Genomic DNA, 27,385 nt, shown 5'->3' on the forward strand with positions numbered 1-27,385 from the left:
GAACAAAGAGAGAATATTTCATACATAAACCAAAGGCCTGGAAATAATTATCAGAATAATTATCAACCGCCAAGACCGATTTACAATCAAAACCAGAATTATAACCGAAATATTCCATACAACAACCAACAAGGTCCTAGCAATCAACAAGTATCCAATAATACTTACAATCAGCAAAGACCTAATTTTCAAAACAAACCACCACAACAAACCGATGATAAAAAACCGAATTTAGAAGATATGATGACAAAGCTAGTTGAAACTCAAACACAGTTTTTCACATCTCAAAAACAAACTAATGAACAAAATGCTCAAGCATTTAGAAATCAACAAGCTTCTATTCAAAATCTGGAACAAGAAGTAAGTAACCTAGCAAGGTTAATAGGTGAAAGAAAACCGGGAAGTCTACCTAGTGATACAAACGCTAACCTCCGGAATGAAACAGCTAAAGCTATTACCACAAGAAGTGGTACAACACTTAAACCACCTGAAATACCTGTAACTTCTGATGAAACTATTCCTACTCCACAAGAACCACAACCTGATCAAGATAAGGAAAAAGAACCTGTAGTTGAAAAGGTTAATGAAGATAACACAGCTAAGGTTAAACCTTATGTTAAACCATACCAACCACCACTTCCTTACCCGAGTAAAATGAAGAAAGAGAAACTTGAAGCCGAGCAATCCAAATTCTTGGATATGTTTAAACAGATAAATGTAAATCTTCCTTTCATTGATGTGATTTCAGGAATGCCAAGATATGCTAAATTCTTGAAAGATCTAATCTCAAATAGAAAGAAAATGGAAGAACTCTCGGCTGTTACTATGAATGCTAATTGTTCAGCAGTGCTGTTGAATAAGATACCAGAAAAACTATCTGATCCAGGAAGTTTCACAATTCCATGTTTTCTGGGTAGTCTTAGTTCAATAGAAGCATTGGCAGACTTAGGTGCTAGTATAAATCTAATGCCGTATTCACTATACGCTAAACTAGACCTTGGAGAATTGAAACCAACCAGAATAAGCATACAACTAGCTGATAGATCAATAAAATATCCTAGAGGGATAATGGAGAACATGCTAGTTAAAGTTGGTACTTTAGTATTTCCAGTAGATTTTGTTGTTTTGGACATGGAAGAAGATTCTCAAGTTCCTCTCATATTAGGAAGACCATTCTTAAACACGGCTAAAGCAATGATAAACGTGTTCGGTAAGAAACTGACCCTAAGTATAGAGGATGAGAGTGTTACCTTTTCAGTTGATAGAGCAATGCAACAACCACAATCTGCAGATGATACATGTTATTATATTCAAACTATAGATGCACATGCAGAATTATTAGAAGAATTTCCAGAATTACAAGGAACAGGAGAATGTTCTTTAGGAGAAGGTAATGAACCAATTGATGAAGTTGAAATGTTAGCTACACTTATAGCTAATGGATATGAACCAACAACAGAAGAAATTCAAATGCTAAAAGAAGAAGACAGATATCGATATAAATCATCGATAGAAGAACCTCCGAAATTAGAGTTAAAGCCACTTCCAAACCATTTGGAATACGCTTATTTACATGGTGAATCTGAATTACCTGTAATAATATCGTCTTCTCTTACTGAAAATGAGAAATCACAACTCATTTCTGTGTTGAAAGCTCATAAACCAGCTATTGCATGGAAGATTCATGATATTAAAGGAATAAGTCCTTCGTATTGCACACATAAAATCCTTATGGAAGAAGGTCATAAAACTTATGTACAACGCCAACGAAGACTAAATCCTAATATGCAAGATGTAGTTAAGAAAGAGATTATTAAACTGCTAGATGCAGGTTTGATATATCCAATTTCTGATAGTCCATGGGTAAGCCCAGTTCAATGCGTGCCAAAGAAGGGTGGCATTACTGTCATCACAAATGAAAAAAATGAGCTTATTCCTACTAGGACTGTAACAGGATGGCGTGCATGTATTGATTATAGAAAATTAAATGACGCCACCAGAAAAGATCACTTTCCCTTACCTTTCATAGATCAAATGTTGGAAAGATTAGCCGGAAATAGTTACTATTGTTTTCTAGATGGATTTTCCGGATATTTTCAAATTCCAATAGCACCCGAAGACCAAGAAAAAACCACCAAATATATCCATCTCTCTATCTATATCGTATATATTTATATTTATATTTTAATTTTAATTTTAATTATAATTATAATTCTAATAATAAGGGTATGTTAGCGAATATTGTAAGGGTGTAAGTCGAAATTCTGTCCGTGTAACGCTACGCTATTTTTAATCATTGTAAGTTATGTTCAACCTTTTTACATTAATGTCTTGTAGCTAAGTAATTATTATGCTTATTTAAAACGAAGTAATCATGATGATGGGCTAATTACTAAAATTGGGTAATTGGGCTTTGTACCATAATTGGGGTTTGGACAAAAGAACGACACTTGTGGAAATTAGACTATGGGCTATTAATGGGCTTTATATTTGTTTAACTAAATGAAAGTTTGTTAATGTTAATATAAAGATTTACAATTGGGCGTCCCTATAAATTACCATATACACTCGATCGGACACGATGGGCGGGGTATTTATATGTACGAATAATCGTTCATTTAACCGGACACGGGAATGGATTAATAGCCACTAGAATAATTAAAACAGGGGTGAAATTACATTCAAGGATAATTGGTGTAATTGTTAGCAAAGTAGTAAAACCTTGGTTTACACGCAGTCGATAACCTGGTGTATTCATTAAACAAAGTATTAAAACCTTGTTACAATTCGAATCCCCAATTAGTTGGAATATTTAACTTCGGGTATAATAATAATTTGACGAGGACACTCGCACTTTATATTTATGACTGATGGACTGTTATGGACAAAAAACCAGACGGACATATTAAATAATCCAGGACAAAGGACAATTAACCCATGGGCATAAAACTAAAATCAACACGTCAAACATCATGATTACGGAAGTTTAAATAAGCATAATTCTTTTATTTCATATTTAATTTCCTTTATTTTATATTTAATTGCACTTCTAATTATCGTACTTTTATTTATTGTTATTTAATCGCACTTTTAATTATCGTACTTTTTAATTATTGCAAGTTTATTTTATCGCACTTTTATTATTCGCAATTTCATTATCGTTATTTACTTTACGCTTTAAATTAAGTCTTTTATTTATTTAATATTTTACATTAGGTTTTAACTGCGACTAAAGTTTTAAAATCGACAAACCGGTCATTAAACGGTAAAAACCCCCTTTATAATAATAATATTACTTATATATATATTTGTATTTTTAATAAAAGTAAACTAATATAGCGTTGAGCTTTGTTTAAAGATTTCCCTGTGGAACGAACCGGACTTACTAAAAACTACACTACTGTATGATTAGGTACACTGCCTATAAGTGTTGTAGCAAGGTTTAAGTATATCCATTCTATAAATAAATAAATATCTTGTGTAAAATTGTATCGTATTTAATAGTGTTTTCTGCTAAAATTAATAACTATTTTATATACACCTCGCATAACATCAAGTATTTTCTATCACGTGCCCTTATGGTACTTTTGCTTACAAACGCATGCCATTTGGACTTTGTAACGCCCCTGCAACCTTTCAAAGGTGTATGATGGCGATTTTTCACGACATGATAGAAGAATGCATGGAAGTTTTCATGGATGACTTTTCAGTCTTCGGTGATACATTTAAATCATGTCTAGTTAATCTGGAACGAATGCTAATTAGATGCGAACAATCAAATCTAGTACTTAATTGGGAGAAATGCCATTTCATGGTTAAAGAAGGCATCGTTCTTGGACATAAAATTTCAAAAGAAGGAATTGAAGTGGATAGAGCTAAATTAGATGTAATTGCTAAACTTCCACATCCCACCAATGTTAGAGGAGTTAGGAGTTTTCTAGGGCATGCCGGTTTTTACCGACGTTTCATAAAAGATTTTTCTAAAATTGCCACTCCTATGAATAAACTCCTAGAAAAGGATGCGCCATTCATCTTTTCAGATGAGTGTATTAAATCTTTTAATATTCTTAAAGAGAAACTCACTAATGCGCCGATCATGATAACGCCAAATTGGAATCTACCATTTGAACTAATGTGCGATGCAAGTGATTTTGCAATGGGAGCCGTTTTAGGACAAAGGATTGAAAAACGATTTCAACCTATATATTATGCTAGTAAGACGTTACAAGGAGCACAAACAAACTATACAACTACTGAAAAAGAACTCCTTGCTATTGTCTTTGCTTTTGACAAATTTCGATCATATCTCGTTCTAGCAAAAACGGTGGTCTATACCGACCATTCTGCTCTTAGATACCTATTTTCAAAACAAGATGCTAAACCAAGATTAATCCGTTGGATCTTACTCTTACAAGAGTTTGATATTGAAATCCGAGATAAAAGAGGAGCAGAAAATCTCGCCGCTGATCATCTTTCTCGTCTTGAAAATCCCGAATTAGAAGTTCTAAATGAATCGGCCATACAAGACAACTTTCCTGATGAATATCTATTGAAGATAGATTATAAAGAAATCCCATGGTTTGCAGACTATGCAAACTACTTAGTTTGTGGATTCCTTGAAAAAGGATTATCGTACCAAAGACGAAAGAAATTCTTCAGTGATATAAAACACTATTTCTGGGAAGATCCACATCTGTTTAAAAGTTGTCCCGATGGAATAATACGCCGATGTGTATTTGGAGATGAAGCTAGTAAAATTTTAAACCATTGTCACACAGGAGGGCATTATGGGCCTCAACTAACAGCAAGAAAAGTTTATGAAGCTGGATTCTATTGGCCTACAATTTACAAAGACGCACACCTTCTTTGCAAATCCTGTGATGCATGTCAAAGGGCCGGAAAAATAAGTCAACGTGATGAAATGCCACAAAATGTCATCCAAGTATGTGAAGTATTTGACATTTGGGGTATTGACTTTATGGGTCCATTTCCAAAATCTCATAATAATCTATATATACTCGTAGCCATTGATTATGTATCTAAATGGGCGGAAGCACAAGCTCTCCCAACTAACGATGCACGAGTTGTAGTCAACATTTCAAAACGTCTTTTTGCAAGGTTTGGAACACCGAAAGCTTTAATAAGTGATCGGGGTACTCATTTCTGTAATAATCAACTTGAGAAAGTTCTTAAAAGATATGGAGTAACTCATAAAATCTCCACCGCATATCATCCACAAACAAGTGGACAAGTTGAAAATACCAACCGAGCTTTAAAACGTATTCTAGAGAAAACCGTAGGATCAAATCCGAAGGAATGGTCCATTAAATTGGAGGATGCACTCTGGGCTTTTAGAACAGCCTACAAAACTCCAATTGGAACCACACTGAAATGTCCCGTTCTTATTGATTAAAAACGTTCCATATTAATTGATTTCGTTGCGAGGTTTTGACCTCTATATGAGATGTTTTTCAAAGACTGCATTCATTTTTAAAACAAACCATAACCTTTATTTCATAAATAAAGGTTTAAAAAGCTTTACGTAGATTATCAAATAATGATAGTCTAAAATATCCTGTTTACACACGATCATTGCATAATGGTTTACCATACAAATATGTTACATCGAAATCAGTTTCTTGAATGCAGTTTTTACACAATATCATACAAACATGGACTTCCAAATCTTGTCCTTATTTTAGTATGCAACAGCGGAAGCTCTTAATATTCACCTGAGAATAAACATGCTTTAAACGTCAACAAAAATGTTGGTGAGTTATAGGTTTAACCTATATATATCAAATCGTAACAATAGACCACAAGATTTCATATTTCAATACACATCCCATACATAGAGATAAAAATCATTCATATGGTGAACACCTGGTAACCGACATTAACAAGATGCATATATAAGAATATCCCCATCATTCCTGGACACCCTTCGGATATGATATAAATTTCGAAGTACTAAAGCATCCGGTACTTTGGATGGGGTTTGTTAGGCCCAATAGATCTATCTTTAGGATTCGCGTCAATTAGGGTGTCTGTTCCCTAATTCTTAGATTACCAGACTTAATTAAAAGGGGCATATTCGATTTCGATAATTCAACCATAGAATGTAGTTTCACGTACTTGTGTCTATTTTGTAAATCATTTATAAAACCTGCATGTATTCTCATCCCAAAAATATTAGATTTTAAAAGTGGGACTATAACTCACTTTCACAGATTTTTACTTCGTCGGGAAGTAAGACTTGGCCACTGGTTGATTCACGAACCTATAACAATATATACATATATATCAAAGTATGTTCAAAATATATTTACAACACTTTTAATATATTTTGATGTTTTAAGTTTATTAAGTCAGCTGTCCTCGTTAGTAACCTACAACTAGTTGTCCACAGTTAGATGTACAGAAATAAATCGATAAATATTATCTTGAATCAATCCACGACCCAGTGTATACGTATCTCAGTATTGATCACAACTCAAACTATATATATTTTGGAATCAACCTCAACCCTGTATAGCTAACTCCAACATTCACATATAGAGTGTCTATGGTTGTTCCGAAATATATATAGATGTGTCGACATGATAGGTCGAAACATTGTATACGTGTCTATGGTATCTCAAGATTACATAATATACAATACAAGTTGATTAAGTTATGGTTGGAATAGATTTGTTACCAATTTTCACGTAGCTAAAATGAGAAAAATTATCCAATCTTGTTTTACCCATAACTTCTTCATTTTAAATCCGTTTTGAGTGAATCAAATTGCTATGGTTTCATATTGAACTCTATTTTATGAATCTAAACAGAAAAGTATAGGTTTATAGACGGAAAAATAAGTTACAAGTCGTTTTTGTAAAGGTAGTCATTTCAGTCGAAAGAACGACGTCTAGATGACCATTTTAGAAAACATACTTCCACTTTGAGTTTAATCATAATTTTTGGATATAGTTTCATGTTCATAATAAAAATCATTTTCTCAGAATAACAACTTTAAAATCAAAGTTTATCATAGTTTTTAATTAACTAACCCAAAACAGCCCGCGGTGTTACTACGACGGCGTAAATCCGGTTTTACGGTGTTTTTCGTGTTTACAGGTTTTAAATCATTAAGTTAGCATATCATATAGATATAGAACATGTGTTTAGTTGATTTTAAAAGTCAAGTTAGAAGGATTAACTTTTGTTTGCGAACAAGTTTAGAATTAACTAAACTATGTTCTAGTGATTACAAGTTTAAACCTTCGAATAAGATAGCTTTATATGTATGAATCGAATGATGTTATGAACATCATTACTACCTTAAGTTCCTTGGATAAACCTACTGGAAAAGAGAAAAATGGATCTAGCTTCAATGGATCCTTGGATGGCTCGAAGTTCTTGAAGCAGAATCATGACACGAAAACAAGTTCAAGTAAGATCATCACTTGAAATAAGATTGTTATAGTTATAGAAATTGAACCAAAGTTTGAATATGATTATTACCTTGTATTAGAATGATAACCTACTGTAAGAAACAAAGATTTCTTGAGGTTGGATGATCACCTTACAAGATTGGAAGTGAGCTAGCAAACTTGAAAGTATTCTTGATTTTATGAAACTAGAACTTTTGGAATTTATGAAGAACACTTAGAACTTGAAGATAGAACTTGAGAGAGATCAATTAGATGAAGAAAATTGAAGAATGAAAGTGTTTGTAGGTGTTTTTGGTCGTTGGTGTATGGATTAGATATAAAGGATATGTAATTTTGTTTTCATGTAAATAAGTCATGAATGATTACTCATATTTTTGTAATTTTATGAGATATTTCATGCTAGTTGCCAAATGATGGTTCCCACATGTGTTAGGTGACTCACATGGGCTGCTAAGAGCTGATCATTGGAGTGTATATACCAATAGTACATACATCTAAAAGCTGTGTATTGTACGAGTACGAATACGGGTGCATACGAGTAGAATTGTTGATGAAACTGAACGAGGATGTAATTGTAAGCATTTTTGTTAAGTAGAAGTATTTTGATAAGTGTATTGAAGTCTTTCAAAAGTGTATAAATACATATTAAAACACTACATGTATATACATTTTAACTGAGTCGTTAAGTCATCGTTAGTCGTTACATGTAAGTGTTGTTTTGAAACCTTTAGGTTAACGATCTTGTTAAATGTTGTTAACCCAATGTTTATAATATCAAATGAGATTTTAAATTATTATATTATCATGATATTATCATGTATGAATATCTCTTAATATGATATATATACATTAAATGTCTTTACAACGATAATCGTTACATATATGTCTCGTTTAAAAATCATTAAGTTAGTAGTCTTGTTTTTACATATGTAGTTCATTGTTAATATACTTAATGATATATTTACTTATCATAGTATCATGTTAACTATATATATATCCATATATATGTCATCATATAGTTTTTACAAGTTTTAACGTTCGTGAATCACCGGTCAACTTGGGTGGTCAATTGTCTATATGAAACATATTTCAATTAATCAAGTCTTAACAAGTTTGATTGCTTAACATATTGGAAACATTTAGTCATGTAAATATCAATATCAATTAATATATATGAACATGGAAAAGTTCGGGTCACTACACACACCTTTTAGACTTGTTTATGGAAAAGCATGTCATCTTCCAGTAGAAATTGAACACAAAGCATTTTGGGCTTTGAAGACATGTAATCTTGATTTACATGAAGCCGGACGTCTACGATTAAGTCAACTAAACGAATTAGAAGAATTAAGACATGAAGCATACGAAAATTCGTTAATCTATAAGGAAAGAACGAAGAAATGGCATGATAAAAGAATCAGAAGTTCAAAAGAATTTAAAGAAGGAGACAGAGTTCTTCTTTTCAATTCACGATTCAAGCTATTTCCTGGAAAATTGAAATCAAGATGGTCTGGACCATTCATAGTCAAAAGAGTTTTCCCATACGGAACGATAGAATTAATAAATTCAAATGGGTTTGAATTTAAAGTTAATGGTCACAGAGTTAAACATTACATACATGGTCCGATGGAAGTCGACAACGAAGTTAATCACAATTTCGACACCACAGCTAACTAAGTGTGGGGAGAATCAAGTCTTTAAAGGATAATATGTATTTCTGTTAGAGTTAGATTGTCTGTTTTCGTGTAATTCTCGAAAATGGAACCCGAATGGTCTTTCCCTAGCAGACCCTAAAGAACTAGTCTTCTCCCCCCATTCTGAATTTTTATTTTTTTTAGGTTTTTACGAAATGAAGACTGCCTGTGAACTAAACCATGGTCTAATGCTACACGCTTTGATCACTAAACGTAATAATGACATACTCCCGAGTGAAATAGTATCAGTAATCAGAGAAATGATGGACGGAGTTAGAAAAGAATCCAGATGCGAAGATAATAAGTTACAATTTGGTAAAGGAAAATCAAAATCCGCAGCGAAAAGAAGAGCACGACACCTAGAACGATGTCACAAATGCGGAAAATTGTCACATGGAGGTAAATGTTCAAATAATCAAACCTATTCAAACACCGAATTTGTTACTTTATGCAGAGACGGACCGTTCATATGTTTAGAAGAAAAGACACTAAATGCTCGAGGTTACGCCTATGTAGCCATGGAAAATCAATTAAACCGACTATCTTATGAATGAGATAGATCATATAACTAAGAAATCTATTTCACAGGTATGTCTGTACAGTTTTTATTTTTATTTTTATTTTTATTTTTAACCTTTTGATAATAAACGCTAATTTGTTCGCTAAAAAGTATTAAATTGGTATTGAATAAAATTAGGTTTGGCGACCGAAATTATTGATATCATTCAAAAATTTATTACATCACTGCGAAATTTAACGTTTATTCTTAAGGTATAAATATCTTTAATTAATCAACCCAAAATATTTCAAAAATTCGTCATGAGTAAAATTAGGTCTTGGAACCGAAATTACTTTACCGAAAAGAGGGGCGCATATTTTTGATAATATTTGATTGATTAAAGTGGGATAAAAAGACAAAAAGATTTTTAATTTTATTTTTACCATGTTTTTAAAAAAAATTAATATTTAAATCTTAAATTAATATTGTAAACTTTGTAAAAACAATATATTTAAAATTGTAAATATTTGAAAAATTAATATAAGTTTGGTATGAATTTATAATATGAATTTTTAAATTAAGTTTGGTGTGAATTTTTAATTTTTAAAATATGAATTTTTAATTTTATGCATTTTAAATTTTAAGTTTGGTGTGAATTTTTAATATTAATTTTGAATTTTATATTTAAGTTGTGTGAATTTAAAAACAAAAATTTACTTTATCTCATTAAGTTAAGAATATGATTTTTAAAATTCGTCGTAAGTTGAAGACTAGGTCTTTGAACCGAAATTGCTTTACCCGAGGGAGGGACGAGAACTTTTATTATCATTATTTTTAATCTTATTGAATTAAAGTATGCCAAAAACATTAAAAAAACTCAAAAATCTTAGCTTTTAAAACAATCGCTACAAAAAGACAAATTTTAAAATTTTGTCGAGGGACGGACTAGGACATCGATCCGAAACGACCTCGTCCTAAATAATAAGGGAAACAAAATTTTAAAATTAATTTCTTAATTGTTTTCAAAAGTTAATGATTATAAAAAAAAAAAAAAATATACCAAACTCCGCGAGTCGCGGAGTTTGAAGGGTATTTCACCGCGACTCGCGGAGGGGCCGGATTACAGAAAAAAAATAAAGAGCTGCAACAGCTCAGTTTCATACTCCTCAACCCAAAAACACTGCGAAGAACACAGCGAAAAAACCCCGAAAATACACGAAAAACACCCCCAAAAATCCCAATTTTTAACCGTTAATCACCAAATTTTTTGCTAAAATCATGTTGAGAAGGATGCTATCTAAGAATTACTCAAGAAAAACGGTAAATTTCTACACCTAAACACCATTTAATCCGAAATTTGGTGTTCTTGAGCTATTTTTTCCCCAATTTGATTTTGATGCTTTTTAGTGTAATTAGGCTTAAATTGTTTATGTATTATGCTTGTATAACCTAGATTGATGCTGTTTAACATGATTAGAAGCCTTAAACTTCAAATTTTGAATAATCTAGGGTTTGTGTTCTTGAGCAAATTTGGGGCTTTTTGATATAAACAGGTTATGGCCGATTTTTGTCATGAATTGTTGCTAAATTAAGTAGTGTAACATGTTTAGGTAGTTAAATGATCCAAACTTTGAGCCTAAACATGATTTTGAGAATTAAAGTGGACTTTTTCAAGTCTAAAATTCATGAACTTGATTTTTGAAAGATAATGCCATTTGAGACTTGTTTAATTGCTAGTAATGATTATTTTGACATATTATTTGAGTTGAATGCTTATGAACTTGGCGAAAATTTTCGTATATGCTTATTTGAAAAAGTGTAGATTTGATAAAAATGTGAAAATAAGCTTAAGTTTGATATAAATTGATAATGTCATTGTAATTATTTTGATTGATGATTTTGCTGACACTAATGCATATTTGGATGCACAAAAATTGTGTTTGATGTGTTTTGCAGAATGAAAGGGGTGAATCTTCATCCCAAGCCCGCAATGCTCCTGCTGAGAATTTGGAACAACAGGAGGTGGATAACAACTACAAGCAGGATATACCTCATCCAGTCATGACCTTTTCTGATATGCACTTGGAAGAGTTGCACCCGAACCTGAGATTTGACAGACTTTGGATAGATTATCCAAAATATCAACGGGGTTTGCATACTCTTCATTCTAAGGTTGTTGAGGTACCGAGGGTCATAGAATGGGGACCCTTAGAAGCTGTAGAATTGGCCGGGCCAATTAGGGAATTACTTGTACAGAGGTATGGTAATTCTTCTTTTAATGACTGGGTATGTTTATTCACCATACGTAGACCTGTATATAAAGTATGGTGTGAAGAATTGTTATGTAGTATAGAGTTGAATGATCGGGTAGCTAGTTTAACCGATCGTTCTTTTATTAGATTTTTGTTAGGCGGTTCGATGCGCCACATGTCTTTACTGGACATGGCTCAGGCTTTACGTATATATACGCCTGAGGAGTTAGCGTCTGCCGATTGTAGAGGATTGATACTAAACGGTAGAAAGATAGATGAAAATTTTGATACACACGGTGTGTGGAGTCAAATGACAAGCCATCACCGTTTCAAAGGGGGAAATTACTCTTATTTGGATATAGATAGAGCCGAATTAAGAGTGATACATAGGTTTTTAGCTAATTCGATTACACAAAGGGGTAAAAACAAGGAAAAAGTAAATGAACAGGATTTGTTTTACCATATGTGTATTCGAGACCCACAAAGCGCTGTAAGTATACCGTATTGTGTAGGTTATTATTTATCAGCTATGGTTCGGGGGATGCGACCGCATAGCATAATAGGAGGTGGTATTTTTATTACTTTGATTGGTGAATATCTCGGTGTGGATATAAGTCGGGGGGATTATTAGTAGAAGAACCGGAACCCCGCGATACTATAGGTTTAAATGTATACCATGGTGCGAAAGTTTTGAAGAGGCGAAATAACACCGCAGTACGATACCATGGTAGACATCCACAGGTGGAGAGAAACCAGCAGCAAGGTAATGTAGGAGGGGGGAATGAGATGCAAGAAATGCATAGGTTTATAGCTTCTCAGGAATACGAAAATGCTAGACAGAGAGCATTTGAAGATTGGCAAGTTCATCAGAACCAAATCATAGCTCATTGCCAACATATAGGTAGAAACTATATTCCTACACCAAAACCCATCTTCCCTCCTTGGTCTATAGAGATGCAGCCACCATATCCTACGTATGACCCTGCCGAAGCATTCTATAGCACTTATGGTTATGCCTGGAACCCCTATTGGTACCAATATCATCCTTAGTATACTTATTTTTTTTATTTTGAAATTTGTAATTATTGATATGTTTAATACTTTTGTTAATATTGTAATCATTTTTATAATTATCTAACTTTTATTCTTAGATTTTAATAATTTTTGAATGTGGGGTAATATACCAAACTTCAAAAATATGTATATATGTTTGCAGTTTATCTTATGTACACAACAGGGTAAAACAACGCATTTTCAAAGACTGGCATTAAGTTCAGCAAAAGCAACTAATTTTGATGACAAGATGCAAAATATATGTGAAATAACAACAAGACGGAATGAACAAATGATGTGCACCATTTATCATTCAGCAAACAAACGCCAATATAATTGGAAACTTTGGTAAAAATTTAATCATTTTCACACTAATCACCCTCAATAATTTAAATTGTTACTGATTTCTTGCAAATGAGGGCATTGCAAGATCTTAAGTGTGGGAAGGGGTTAAATTCTTTCGGATTTTAAAATTTTTATCTTAAACACTTGGTTACCATTAAAAATACTAGTAAAGCAGTAGTTGTATTAGAATCTAGTGCTCTCTGATAAAAAAGAACAGCCCTAGTCTTATATACTGACTACCCAATTCTAGTAAAATTTTTCAAAATTTTCAATTAAATGAATTCAAATCATGTTTATACAAATTTATGAACGATAAAACTAGGTTTTAACACCGAAATTATTGTTACCTCGGAAAGGACATAAATAGAGAAACAAACTAAAATGTTAAAATTCATTTAAAATGGAATAGAGGACGATAAAAAGGAAAATAAAAGCCAAGTGTGGGAAAATTTACCAAGTTATTTTAAACATATGTCACATATATCTGTAACAAATAACTGAAAATACTTTTGCTTTGAACTAAACTAAACTGTTTTACCCGATGAAAGAAAAGAAGAGATGGATCTACACGATGAATCAATTCCATCATTAAAAGGAAGTAAAGTCTTCCGAAAAAGACACGCGCTTCTTGATTTAGGTCATGAAGTTGTTGTAGTGACCCGAACTTTTCCATGTTTATATATATTAATTGATATTGATATTTACATGATTAAATGTTTCCAACATGTTAAGCAATCAAACTTGTTAAGACTTGATTAATTGAAATAGGTTTCATATAGACAATTGACCACCCAAGTTGACCGGTGATTCACGAACGTTAAAACTTGTAAAAACTATATGATGACATATATATGGTTATATATATAGTTAACATGATATTATGATAAGTAAACATATCATTAATTATATTAACAATGAACTACATATGTAAAAACAAGACTACTAACTTAATGATTTTTAAACGAGACATATATGTAACGATTATCGTTGTAAAGACATTTAATGTATATATATCATATTAAGAGATATTCATACATGATAATATCATGATAATATAATAATTTAAAATCTCATTTGATATTATAAACATTGGGTTAACAACATTTAACAAGATCGTTAACCTAAAGGTTTCAAAACAACACTTACATGTAACGACTAACGATGACTTAACGACTCAGTTAAAATGTATATACATGTAGTGTTTTAATATGTATTTATACACTTTTGAAAGACTTCAATACACTTATCAAAATACTTCTACTTAACAAAAATGCTTACAATTACATCCTCGTTCAGTTTCATCAACAATTCTACTCGTATGCACCCGTATTCGTACTCGTACAATACACAGCTTTTAGATGTATGTACTATTGGTATATACACTCCAATGATCAGCTCTTAGCAGCCCATGTGAGTCACCTAACACATGTGGGAACCATCATTTGGCAACTAGCATGAAATATCTCATAAAATTACAAAAATATGAGTAATCATTCATGACTTATTTACATGAAAACAAAATTACATATCCTTTATATCTAATCCATACACCAACGACCAAAAACACCTACAAACACTTTCATTCTTCAATTTTCTTCATCTAATTGATCTCTCTCAAGTTCTATCTTCAAGTTCTAAGTGTTCTTCATAAATTCCAAAAGTTCTAGTTTCATAAAATCAAGAATACTTTCAAGTTTGCTAGCTCACTTCCAATCTTGTAAGGTGATCATCCAACCTCAAGAAATCTTTGTTTCTTACAGTAGGTTATCATTCTAATACAAGGTAATAATCATATTCAAACTTTGGTTCAATTTCTATAACTATAACAATCTTATTTCAAGTGATGATCTTACTTGAACTTGTTTTCGTGTCATGATTCTGCTTCAAGAACTTCGAGCCATCCAAGGATCCATTGAAGCTAGGTCCATTTTTCTCTTTTCCAGTAGGTTTATCCAAGGAACTTAAGGTAGTAATGATGTTCATAACATCATTCGATTCATACATATAAAGCTATCTTATTCGAAGGTTTAAACATGTAATCACTAGAACATAGTTTAGTTAATTCTAAACTTGTTCGCAAACAAAAGTTAATCCTTCTAACTTGACTTTTAAAATCAACTAAACACATGTTCTATATCTATATTATATGCTAACTTAATGATTTAAAACCTGGAAACACGAAAAACACCGTAAAACCGGATTTACGCCGTCGTAGTAACACCGCGGGCTGTTTTGGGTTAGTTAATTAAAAACTATGATAAACTTTGATTTAAAAGTTGTTATTCTGAGGAAATGATTTTTATTATGAACATGAAACTATATCCAAAAATTATGGTTAAACTCAAAGTGGAAGTATGTTTTCTAAAATGGTCATCTAGACGTCGTTCTTTCGACTGAAATGACTACCTTTACAAAAACAACTTGTAACTTATTTTTCCGAATATAAACCTATACTTTTCTGTTTATATTCATAAAATAGAGTTCAATATGAAACCATAGCAATTTGATTCACTCAAAACGGATTTAAAATGAAGAAGTTATGGGTAAAACAAGATTGGATAATTTTTCTCATTTTAGCTACGTGAAAATTGGTAACAAATCTATTCCAACCATAACTTAATCAACTTGTATTGTATATTATGTAATCTTGAGATACCATAGACACGTATACAATGTTTCGACCTATCATGTCGACACATCTATATATATTTCGGAACAACCATAGACACTCTATATGTGAATGTTGGAGTTAGCTATACAGGGTTGAGGTTGATTCCAAAATATATATAGTTTGAGTTGTGATCAATACTGAGATACGTATACACTGGGTCGTGGATTGATTCAAGATAATATTTATCGATTTATTTCTGTACATCTAACTGTGGACAACTAGTTATAGGTTACTAACGAGGACAGCTGACTTAATAAACTTAAAACATCAAAATATATTAAAAGTATTGTAAATATATTTTTGAACATACTTTGATATATATGTATATATTGTTATAGGTTCGTGAATCAACCAGTGGCCAAGTCTTACTTCCCGACGAAGTAAAAATCTGTGAAAGTGAGTTATAGTCCCACTTTTTAAATCTAATATTTTTGGGATGAGAATACATGCAGGTTTTATAAATGATTTACAAAATAGACACAAGTACGTGAAACTACATTCTATGGTTGAATTGTCGAAATCGAATATGCCCCTTTTTATTAAGTCTGGTAATCTAAGAATTAGGGAACAGACACCCTAATTGACGCGAATCCTAAAGATAGATCTATTGGGCCTAACAAACCCCATCCAAAGTACCGGATGCTTTAGTACTTCGAAATTTATATCATATCCGAAGGGTGTCCCGGAATGATGGGGATATTCTTATATATGCATCTTGTTATTGTCGGTTACCAGGTGTTCACCATATGAATGATTTTTATCTCTATGTATGGGATGTGTATTGAAATATGAAATCTTGTGGTCTATTGTTACGATTTGATATATATAGGTTAAACCTATAACTCACCAACATTTTTGTTGACGTTTAAAGCATGTTTATTCTCAGGTGAATATTAAGAGCTTCCGCTGTTGCATACTAAAATAAGGACAAGATTTGGAGTCCATGTTTGTATGATATTGTGTAAAAACTGCATTCAAGAAACTGATTTCGATGTACCATATTTGTATTGTAAACCATTATGTAATGGTCGTGTGTAAACAGGATATTTTAGATTATCATTATTTGATAATCTACGTAAAGCTTTTTAAACCTTTATTTATGAAATAAAGGTTATGGTTTGTTTTAAAAATGAATGCAGTCTTTGAAAAACGTCTCATATAGAGGTCAAAACCTCGCAACGAAATCAATTAATATGGAACGTTTTTAATCAATAAGAACGGGACATTTCAGTTGGTATCCGAGCGTTGGTCTTAGAGAACCAGAAAATTTGCATTAGTGTGTCTTATCGAGTTTGTTAGGATGCATTAGTGAGTCTGGACTTCGACCGTGTTTTCTTTAAAAATGATTGCTTAACATTTTTGTTGGAAACTATATATTTTTAACATATGAATATTATGTGATATATTAATCTCTTAACGTGTTTGATATTATGTGATAGATGTCTACCTCTAGAACAAGTCCCATTGACTCACCTAATAATAATGAAGAGTCAAATGTAAATTGGAATGATTTGTGGACTGATTCACAAGTTCCCGAAGAGGAACCGGAAGAAGAGTCGGAACCGGAAGAAGAATCGGAACCGGAAGAAGAATCGGAACCGGATGAAGAAATAGAACCGGTGGGGGAAATAATAAAACGGTTAAGTAAAAGAAAATCCTCAACCAACCGACCAAAGTTAATTATGGTCAATGGTGTTTCCGCCAAGGAAGCAAAATATTGGGAGGATTACCAATTCTCCGATGAATCGGATTCCGACGAGAATTCCGATGATGTTATAGAAATTACCCCAACTGAATTTAAAAAGGCAAAAGAAAATAATAAGGGAAAGGGAATAAAAATAGAGAAATCTAATTCCAACCCCGATGAACTTTATATGTATCGTCAACCCCCGAAGTCCTTAAGTTGTAACAATGACCCGGGAACCTCTAAACCACCAGGTTTTTCTAAACCAATGTGGAAAATTACGGCTCGTATTAGGGAAACATCATATATCCCTAGAAACTTGGCAAAACGAACCAAAACCGAAGAAGAAGAAACAAGCGAGTCGGAATAAGATAGTTGTATTCGTGTGGTGTAATATATGTAATATAGTGTGCTTATGCTTTATGATATATGTAAAAATTGCTTGTATTAATAAGTATTTTTTTATGAATCTAACTCTTGTCTATTTTACAGTTTAAAAACACAAAATGGATAGGCAACCCAATATTTTAAGAGACCTATCCGGAGACATGATTGATGAAATCTTGTCTAGAGTCGGCCAGAATTCCTCGGCACAACTATTTAAGGCGAGATCAGTTTGTAAGACATTCGAAGAACGTTCCAAGAATGTCTTGGTTTATAAGAGACTTTCGTTTGAAAGATGGGGGATATCACATTGGGAAACCCATAAGTTACGATGTGTTTACTTTGACGCATATATTGCGGGGAACCCAAATGCTATTTTACGCAACGGGTTAAGAAATTATTTTGACTCAATATATCCGAATATTGGACTTCGTGATTTAGAAAAAGCGGCTAACATGAAACATAAAGAAGCATGTTATGCTTACGGATTAGTAATGTTCGCTTCTCACCAAAGTGAGAACAAGAACATCGGGCTACAACTATTAAACAAAATGTTTCCACAAGTGACGGAGTCGGTAATTGGGGTAAGAAATGAGGTTTTTAGATTATTACGGGACTGTTGGACATTACGTAACCCTCGTCCCTTTGACGACGTTACAACACGCTGTCTTATCAACGGCCACAACGGTTATGTTCCACAAGACCAAGGATGGGAAGTAGTCCTAGTAAAACCAGAATGCATGACTTGTTTCTGGACGTATGAATTACGTGTCTTTATTGCCTTTGCTGAACGACTTGTGTACTAGCTAGAATTATCTTCACAACTATCTTGTATCAAAGTTATTGTGTGCTATATTTCATGCTTTATGTAAAATAAGCGGTATTGTAAGTTTGTAAAATATTGTATAAAAGTTTGAACGCGAAATATTATTACAATCAGTTTTTCATATAGAATTGTAGTAGTTGAATTGTATATTAGCTACTAAGTATGAACTTATCGGGTAGGTACTACCCGAATTTAAACTTATAAAACGCTAATATGAAGAAAAAGCTTTTATAAATGAGTTCATATTATGCTACGAAATACTATTAACTACTCTTAATATTCTGTATGATTAACTTGTTCCATTTGACTATTTTGAAGGAAATGGCACCGACTACTCGACACACCGTGAATATGAATGAAGAGGAATTCCGTACTTTTTTAGCTTCAAACATAGCCGCAGTACAGGCTGCGCTACATACCAACAATAACCTTAGATCTAGCAGTACAGGAAATCGTGTAGGATGCACCTACAAAGAATTCACTGCCTGCAAACCTTTGGAATTTGATGGAACCGAAGGACCGATCGGATTGAAACGGTGGACCGAGAAGGTCGAATCGGTGTTTGCCATAAGTAAGTGTACTGAAGAGGACAAAGTAAAGTACGCTACGCATACCTTCACAGGTTCTGCGTTAACATGGTGGAATACCTATCTAGAGCAAGTGGGACAAGACGATGCGTACGCACTACCGTGGTCAGCATTCAAGCACTTGATGAACGAGAAGTACCGTCCCAGAACCGAGGTCAATAAGCTCAAGACAGAACTTAGAGGGTTACGAACCCAAGGATTTGATATTACCACGTACGAAAGACGATTCACAGAATTGTGCCTATTGTGTCCGGGAGCATTCGAAGATGAGGAAGAGAAGATCGACGTGTTTGTGAAAGGATTACCGGAAAGAATCCAAGAAGATATAAGTTCACACGAGCCCGCCTCCATACAACAGGCATGTAGAATGGCTCACAAACTAGTGAACCAGATTGAAGAAAGAATTAAAGAACAGACTGCTGAAGAGGCCAATGTGAAGCAAGTCAAAAGAAAGTGGGAGGAAAACGGTGATAAGAATCACCAATACAACAACAACAGCAATTACAACAATAATCGCAACAATTATCCCAACAATCGCAACATCAATCGCAACTACAACAAACGGCCCAACAACAACAAAAACAACAACAACAGCAACTACAACAATCATCCCAACAATAATAATAACCGCAACAACAACAACAATCAGAAGCAGCTATGCCAAAGGTGTGAAAAGAATCACTCGGGGTTCTGCACCAAATTTTGCAACAAGTGTAAAAGAAATGGTCATAGCGCGGCGAAGTGTGAGGTCTACGGACCAGGGGTTAATAGAACGAAAGGAACAAATGGTGTCGGAACGAGTAATGGCGGAGCAAGTAGTGTCGGACCAAGTTATGCCAATGTAGTTTGTTATAAATGTGGAAAACCAGGCCACATTATTAGAAATTGCCCGAACCAGGAGAACACGAATGGACAAGGCCGTGGAAGAGTTTTCAATATTAATGCGGTAGAGGCACAGGAAGACCCGGAGATTGTTACGGGTACGTTTCTTATTGACAATAAATCTGCTTACGTTTTATTTGATTCGGGTGCGGATAGAAGCTATATGAGTAGAGATTTTTGTGCTAAATTAAGTTGTCCATTGATGCCTTTGGATAGTAAATTTTTACTCGAATTAGCAAATGGTAAATTAATTTCAGCAGATAATATATGTCGGAATCGAGAAATTAAACTGGTTAGCGAAACATTTAAGATTGATTTGATACCAGTAGAGTTAGGGAGTTTTGATGTGATAATCGGTATGGACTGGTTGAAAGAAGTGAAAGCGGAGATCGTTTGTTACAAAAATGCAATTCGCATTATACGAGAAAAAGGAAAACCCTTAATGGTGTACGGAGAAAAGGGCAACACGAAGCTACATCTTATTAGTAATTTGAAGGCACAAAAACTAATAAGAAAAGGTTGCTATGCTGTTCTAGCACACGTCGAGAAAGTACAAACTGAAGAAAAGAGCATCAATGATGTTCCCATTGCAAAAGAATTTCCCGATGTATTTCCGAAAGAATTACCGGGATTACCCCCACATCGATCCGTTGAATTTCAAATAGATCTTGTACCAGGAGCTGCACCAATAGCTCGTGCTCCTTACAGACTCGCACCCAGCGAGATGAAAGAACTGCAAAGCCAATTACAAGAAGTTTTAGAGCGTGGTTTCATTCGACCAAGCACATCACCGTGGGGAGCTCCTGTTTTGTTTGTCAAGAAGAAAGATGGTACATTCAGGTTGTGTATCGACTACCGAGAGTTGAACAAACTTACCATCAAGAACCGCTACCCACTACCGAGAATCGACGACTTATTTGATCAACTACAAGGCTCGTCTGTTTATTCAAAGATTGACTTACGTTCCGGGTATCATCAAATGCGGGTGAAAGAAGATGATATTCCAAAGACTGCTTTCAGAACACGTTACGGTCATTACGAGTTTATGGTCATGCCGTTTGGTTTAACTAATGCACCAGCTGTGTTCATGGACCTTATGAATCGAGTGTGTGGACCATACCTTGACAAGTTTGTCATTGTTTTCATTGATGACATACTTATTTACTCAAAGAATGACCAAGAACACGGTGAACATTTGAGAAAGGTGTTAGAAGTATTGAGGAAGGAAGAATTGTACGCTAAGTTTTCAAAGTGTGCATTTTGGTTGGAAGAAATTCAATTCCTCGGTCACATAGTGAACAAAGAAGGTATTAAGGTGGATCCGGCAAAGATAGAAACTGTTGAAAAGTGGGAAACCCCAAAAACTCCGAAACTCATACGCCAGTTTTTAGGACTAGCTGGTTACTACAGAAGGTTCATCCAAGACTTTTCCAGAATAGCAAAACCCTTGACTGCATTAACGCATAAAGGGAAGAAATTTGAATGGAATGATGAACAAGAGAAAGCGTTTCAGTTATTGAAGAAAAAGCTAACTACGGCACCTATATTGTCATTGCCTGAAGGGAATGATGATTTTGTGATTTATTGTGATGCATCAAAGCAAGGTCTCGGTTGTGTATTAATGCAACGAACGAAGGTGATTGCTTATGCGTCTAGACAATTGAAGATTCACGAACAAAATTATACGACGCATGATTTGGAATTAGGCGCGGTTGTTTTTGCATTAAAGACTTGGAGGCACTACTTATATGGGGTCAAAAGTATTATATATACCGACCACAAAAGTCTTCAACACATATTTAATCAGAAACAACTGAATATGAGGCAGCGTAGGTGGATTGAATTATTGAATGATTACGACTTTGAGATTCGTTACCACCCGGGGAAGGCAAATGTGGTAGCCGATGCCTTGAGCAGGAAGGACAGAGAACCCATTCGAGTAAAATCTATGAATATAATGATTCATAATAACATTACTACTCAAATAAAGGAGGCGCAACAAGGAGTTTTAAAAGAGGGAAATTTAAAGGATGAAATACCCAAAGGATCGGAGAAGCATCTTAATATTCGGGAAGACGGAACCCGGTATAGGGCTGAAAGGATTTGGGTACCAAAATTTGGAGATATGAGAGAAATGGTACTTAGAGAAGCTCATAAAACCAGATACTCAATACATCCTGGAACGGGGAAGATGTACAAGGATCTCAAGAAACATTTTTGGTGGCCGGGTATGAAAGCCGATGTTGCTAAATACGTAGGAGAATGTTTGACGTGTTCTAAGGTCAAAGCTGAGCATCAGAAACCATCAGGTCTACTTCAACAACCCGAAATCCCGGAATGGAAATGGGAAAACATTACCATGGATTTCATCACTAAATTGCCAAGGACTGCAAGTGGTTTTGATACTATTTGGGTAATAGTTGATCGTCTCACCAAATCAGCACACTTCCTGCCAATAAGAGAAGATGACAAGATGGAGAAGTTAGCACGACTGTATTTGAAGGAAGTCGTCTCCAGACATGGAATACCAATCTCTATTATCTCTGATAGGGATGGCAGATTTATTTCAAGATTCTGGCAGATATTACAGCAAGCATTAGGAACTCGTCTAGACATGAGTACTGCCTATCATCCACAAACTGATGGGCAGAGTGAAAGGACGATACAAACGCTTGAAGACATGCTACGAGCATGTGTTATTGATTTCGGAAACAGTTGGGATCGACATCTACCGTTAGTAGAATTTTCCTACAACAACAGCTACCATTCAAGCATTGAGATGGCGCCATTTGAAGCACTTTATGGTAGAAAGTGCAGGTCTCCGATTTGTTGGAGTGAAGTGGGGGATAGACAGATTACGGGTCCGGAGATTATACAAGAAACTACCGAGAAGATCATCCAAATTCAACAACGGTTGAAAACCGCCCAAAGTCGACAAAAGAGCTACGCTGACATTAAAAGAAAAGATATAGAATTTGAAATTGGAGAGATGGTCATGCTTAAAGTTGCACCTTGGAAAGGCGTTGTTCGATTTGGTAAACGAGGGAAATTAAATCCAAGGTATATTGGACCATTCAAGATTATTGATCGTGTCGGACCAGTAGCTTACCGACTTGAGTTACCTCAACAACTCGCGGCTGTACATAACACTTTCCACGTTTCGAATTTGAAGAAATGTTTTGCTAAAGAAGATCTCACTATTCCGTTAGATGAAATCCAAATCAACGAAAAACTTCAATTCATCGAAGAACCCGTCGAAATAATGGATCGTGAGGTTAAAAGACTTAAGCAAAACAAGATACCAATTGTTAAGGTTCGATGGAATGCTCGAAGAGGACCAGAGTTCACCTGGGAGCGTGAAGATCAGATGAAGAAGAAATACCCGCATCTATTTCCAGAAGATTCGTCAACACCTTCAACAGCTTAAAATTTCGGGACGAAATTTATTTAACGGGTAGGTACTGTAGTGACCCGAACTTTTCCATGTTTATATATATTAATTGAGATTGATATTTACATGATTAAATGTTTCCAACATGTTAAGCAATCAAACTTGTTAAGACTTGATTAATTGAAATAGGTTTCATATAGACAATTGACCACCCAAGTTGACCGGTGATTCACGAACGTTAAAACTTGTAAAAACTATATGATGACATATATATGGTTATATATATAGTTAACATGATATTATGATAAGTAAACATATCATTAATTATATTAACAATGAACTACATATGTAAAAACAAGACTACTAACTTAATGATTTTTAAACGAGACATATATGTAACGATTATCGTTGTAAAGACATTTAATGTATATATATCATATTAAGAGATATTCATACATGATAATATCATGATAATATAATAATTTAAAATCTCATTTGATATTATAAACATTGGGTTAACAACATTTAACAAGATCGTTAACCTAAAGGTTTCAAAACAACACTTACATGTAACGACTAACGATGACTTAACGACTCAGTTAAAATGTATATACATGTAGTGTTTTAATATGTATTTATACACTTTTGAAAGACTTCAATACACTTATCAAAATACTTCTACTTAACAAAAATGCTTACAATTACATCCTCATTCAGTTTCATCAACAATTCTACTCGTATGCACCCGTATTCGTACTCGTACAATACACAGCTTTTAGATGTATGTACTATTGGTATATACACTCCAATGATCAGCTCTTAGCAGCCCATGTGAGTCACCTAACACATGTGGGAACCATCATTTGGCAACTAGCATGAAATATCTCATAAAATTACAAAAATATGAGTAATCATTCATGACTTATTTACATGAAAACAAAATTACATATCCTTTATATCTAATCCATACACCAACGACCAAAAACACCTACAAACACTTTCATTCTTCAATTTTCTTCATCTACTTGATCTCTCTCAAGTTCTATCTTCAAGTTCTAAGTGTTCTTCATAAATTCCAAAAGTTCTAGTTTCATAAAATCAAGAATACTTTCAAGTTTGCTAGCTCACTTCCAATCTTGTAAGGTGATCATCCAACCTCAAGAAATCTTTGTTTCTTACAGTAGGTTATCATTCTAATACAAGGTAATAATCATATTCAAACTTTGGTTCAATTTCTATAACTATAACAATCTTATTTCAAGTGATGATCTTACTTGAACTTGTTTTCGTGTCATGATTCTGCTTCAAGAACTTCGAGCCATCCAAGGATCCATTGAAGCTAGGTCCATTTTTCTCTTTTCCAGTAGGTTTATCCAAGGAACTTAAGGTAGTAATGATGTTCATAACATCATTCGATTCATACATATAAAGCTATCTTATTCGAAGGTTTAAACTTGTAATCACTAGAACATAGTTTAGTTAATTCTAAACTTGTTCGCAAACAAAAGTTAATCCTTCTAACTTGACTTTTAAAATCAACTAAACACATGTTCTATATCTATATGATATGCTAACTTAATGATTTAAAACCTGGAAACACGAAAAACACCGTAAAACCGGATTTACGCCGTCGTAGTAACACCGCGGGCTGTTTTGGGTTAGTTAATTAAAAACTATGATAAACTTTGATTTAAAAGTTGTTATTCTGAGAAAATGATTTTTATTATGAACATGAAACTATATCCAAAAATTATGGTTAAACTCAAAGTGGAAGTATGTTTTCTAAAATGGTCATCTAGACGTCGTTCTTTCGACTGAAATGACTACCTTTACAAAAACAACTTGTAACTTATTTTTCCGACTATAAACCTGTACTTTTCTGTTTAGATTCATAAAATAGAGTTCAATATGAAACCATAGCAATTTGATTCACTCAAAACGGATTTAAAATGAAGAAGTTATGGGTAAAACAAGATTGGATAATTTTTCTCATTTTAGCTACGTGAAAATTGGTAACAAATCTATTCCAACCATAACTTAATCAACTTGTATTGTATATTATGTAATCTTGAGATACCATAGACACGTATACAATGTTTCGACCTATCATGTCGACACATCTATATATATTTCGGAACAACCATAGACACTCTATATGTGAATGTTGGAGTTAGCTATACAGGGTTGAGGTTGATTCCAAAATATATATAGTTTGAGTTGTGATCAATACTGAGATACGTATACACTGGGTCGTGGATTGATTCAAGATATTATTTATCGATTTATTTCTGTACATCTAACTGTGGACAACTAGTTATAGGTTACTAACGAGGACAGCTGACTTAATAAACTTAAAACATCAAAATATATTAAAAGTGTTGTAAATATATTTTTGAACATACTTTGATATATATGTATATATTGTTATAGGTTCGTGAATCAACCAGTGGCCAAGTCTTACTTCCCGACGAAGTAAAAATCTGTGAAAGTGAGTTATAGTCCCACTTTTTAAATCTAATATTTTTGGGATGAGAATACATGCAGGTTTTATAAATGATTTACAAAATAGACACAAGTACGTGAAACTACATTCTATGGTTGAATTATCGAAATCGAATATGCCCCTTTTTATTAAGTCTGGTAATCTAAGAATTAGGGAACAGACACCCTAATTGACGCGAATCCTAAAGATAGATCTATTGGGCCTAACAAACCCCATCCAAAGTACCGGATGCTTTAGTACTTCGAAATTTATATCATATCCGAAGGGTGTCCCGGAATGATGGGGATATTCTTATATATGCATCTTGTTATTGTCGGTTACCAGGTGTTCACCATATGAATGATTTTTATCTCTATGTATGGGATGTGTATTGAAATATGAAATCTTGTGGTCTATTGTTACGATTTGATATATATAGGTTAAACCTATAACTCACCAACATTTTTGTTGACGTTTAAAGCATGTTTATTCTCAGGTGAATATTAAGAGCTTCCGCTGTTGCATAATAAAATAAGGACAAGATTTGGAGTCCATGTTTGTATGATATTGTGTAAAAACTGCATTCAAGAAACTGATTTCGATGTAACATATTTGTATTGTAAACCATTATGTAATGGTCGTGTGTAAACAGGATATTTTAGATTATCATTATTTGATAATCTACGTAAAGCTTTTTAAACCTTTATTTATGAAATAAAGGTTATGGTTTGTTTTAAAAATGAATGCAGTCTTTGAAAAACGTCTCATATAGAGGTCAAAACCTCGCAACGAAATCAATTAATATGGAACGTTTTTAATCAATAAGAACGGGACATTTCAGTTGTCGTCCAGACCAGCTGTAGGTTGACGAAAAATCTAGAAAAGTCATCACTAAAATCGGTTGGAAATCCACGGACCTCAGCATTAAACAGGGTCGCCAAGTGGTCAGATTTATCCTAACCATGAGAAGGATTTATCTCGTACAATGGGGGGGCACCATGCAAATTAGCTGGATAAGACTAATGAATCAGATCCCCAGAAAGGATAATCTCCTTAAAGATTAAAAATCAGCTTTTAAGACTGATATTACTCAATCCTAGAGATTGACCTTAAAGATTGAGAATTACAAACTCATGGAATTCGATGATATCTAAACTCGAGCTTAAACGAGAAAATATTTTGATCAAAATTACAAACCG

This window comes from Rutidosis leptorrhynchoides, chromosome 11, assembly GCF_046630445.1.
Source record: "Rutidosis leptorrhynchoides isolate AG116_Rl617_1_P2 chromosome 11, CSIRO_AGI_Rlap_v1, whole genome shotgun sequence".
In the NCBI taxonomy this organism is placed as follows: Eukaryota; Viridiplantae; Streptophyta; class Magnoliopsida; order Asterales; family Asteraceae; genus Rutidosis; species Rutidosis leptorrhynchoides.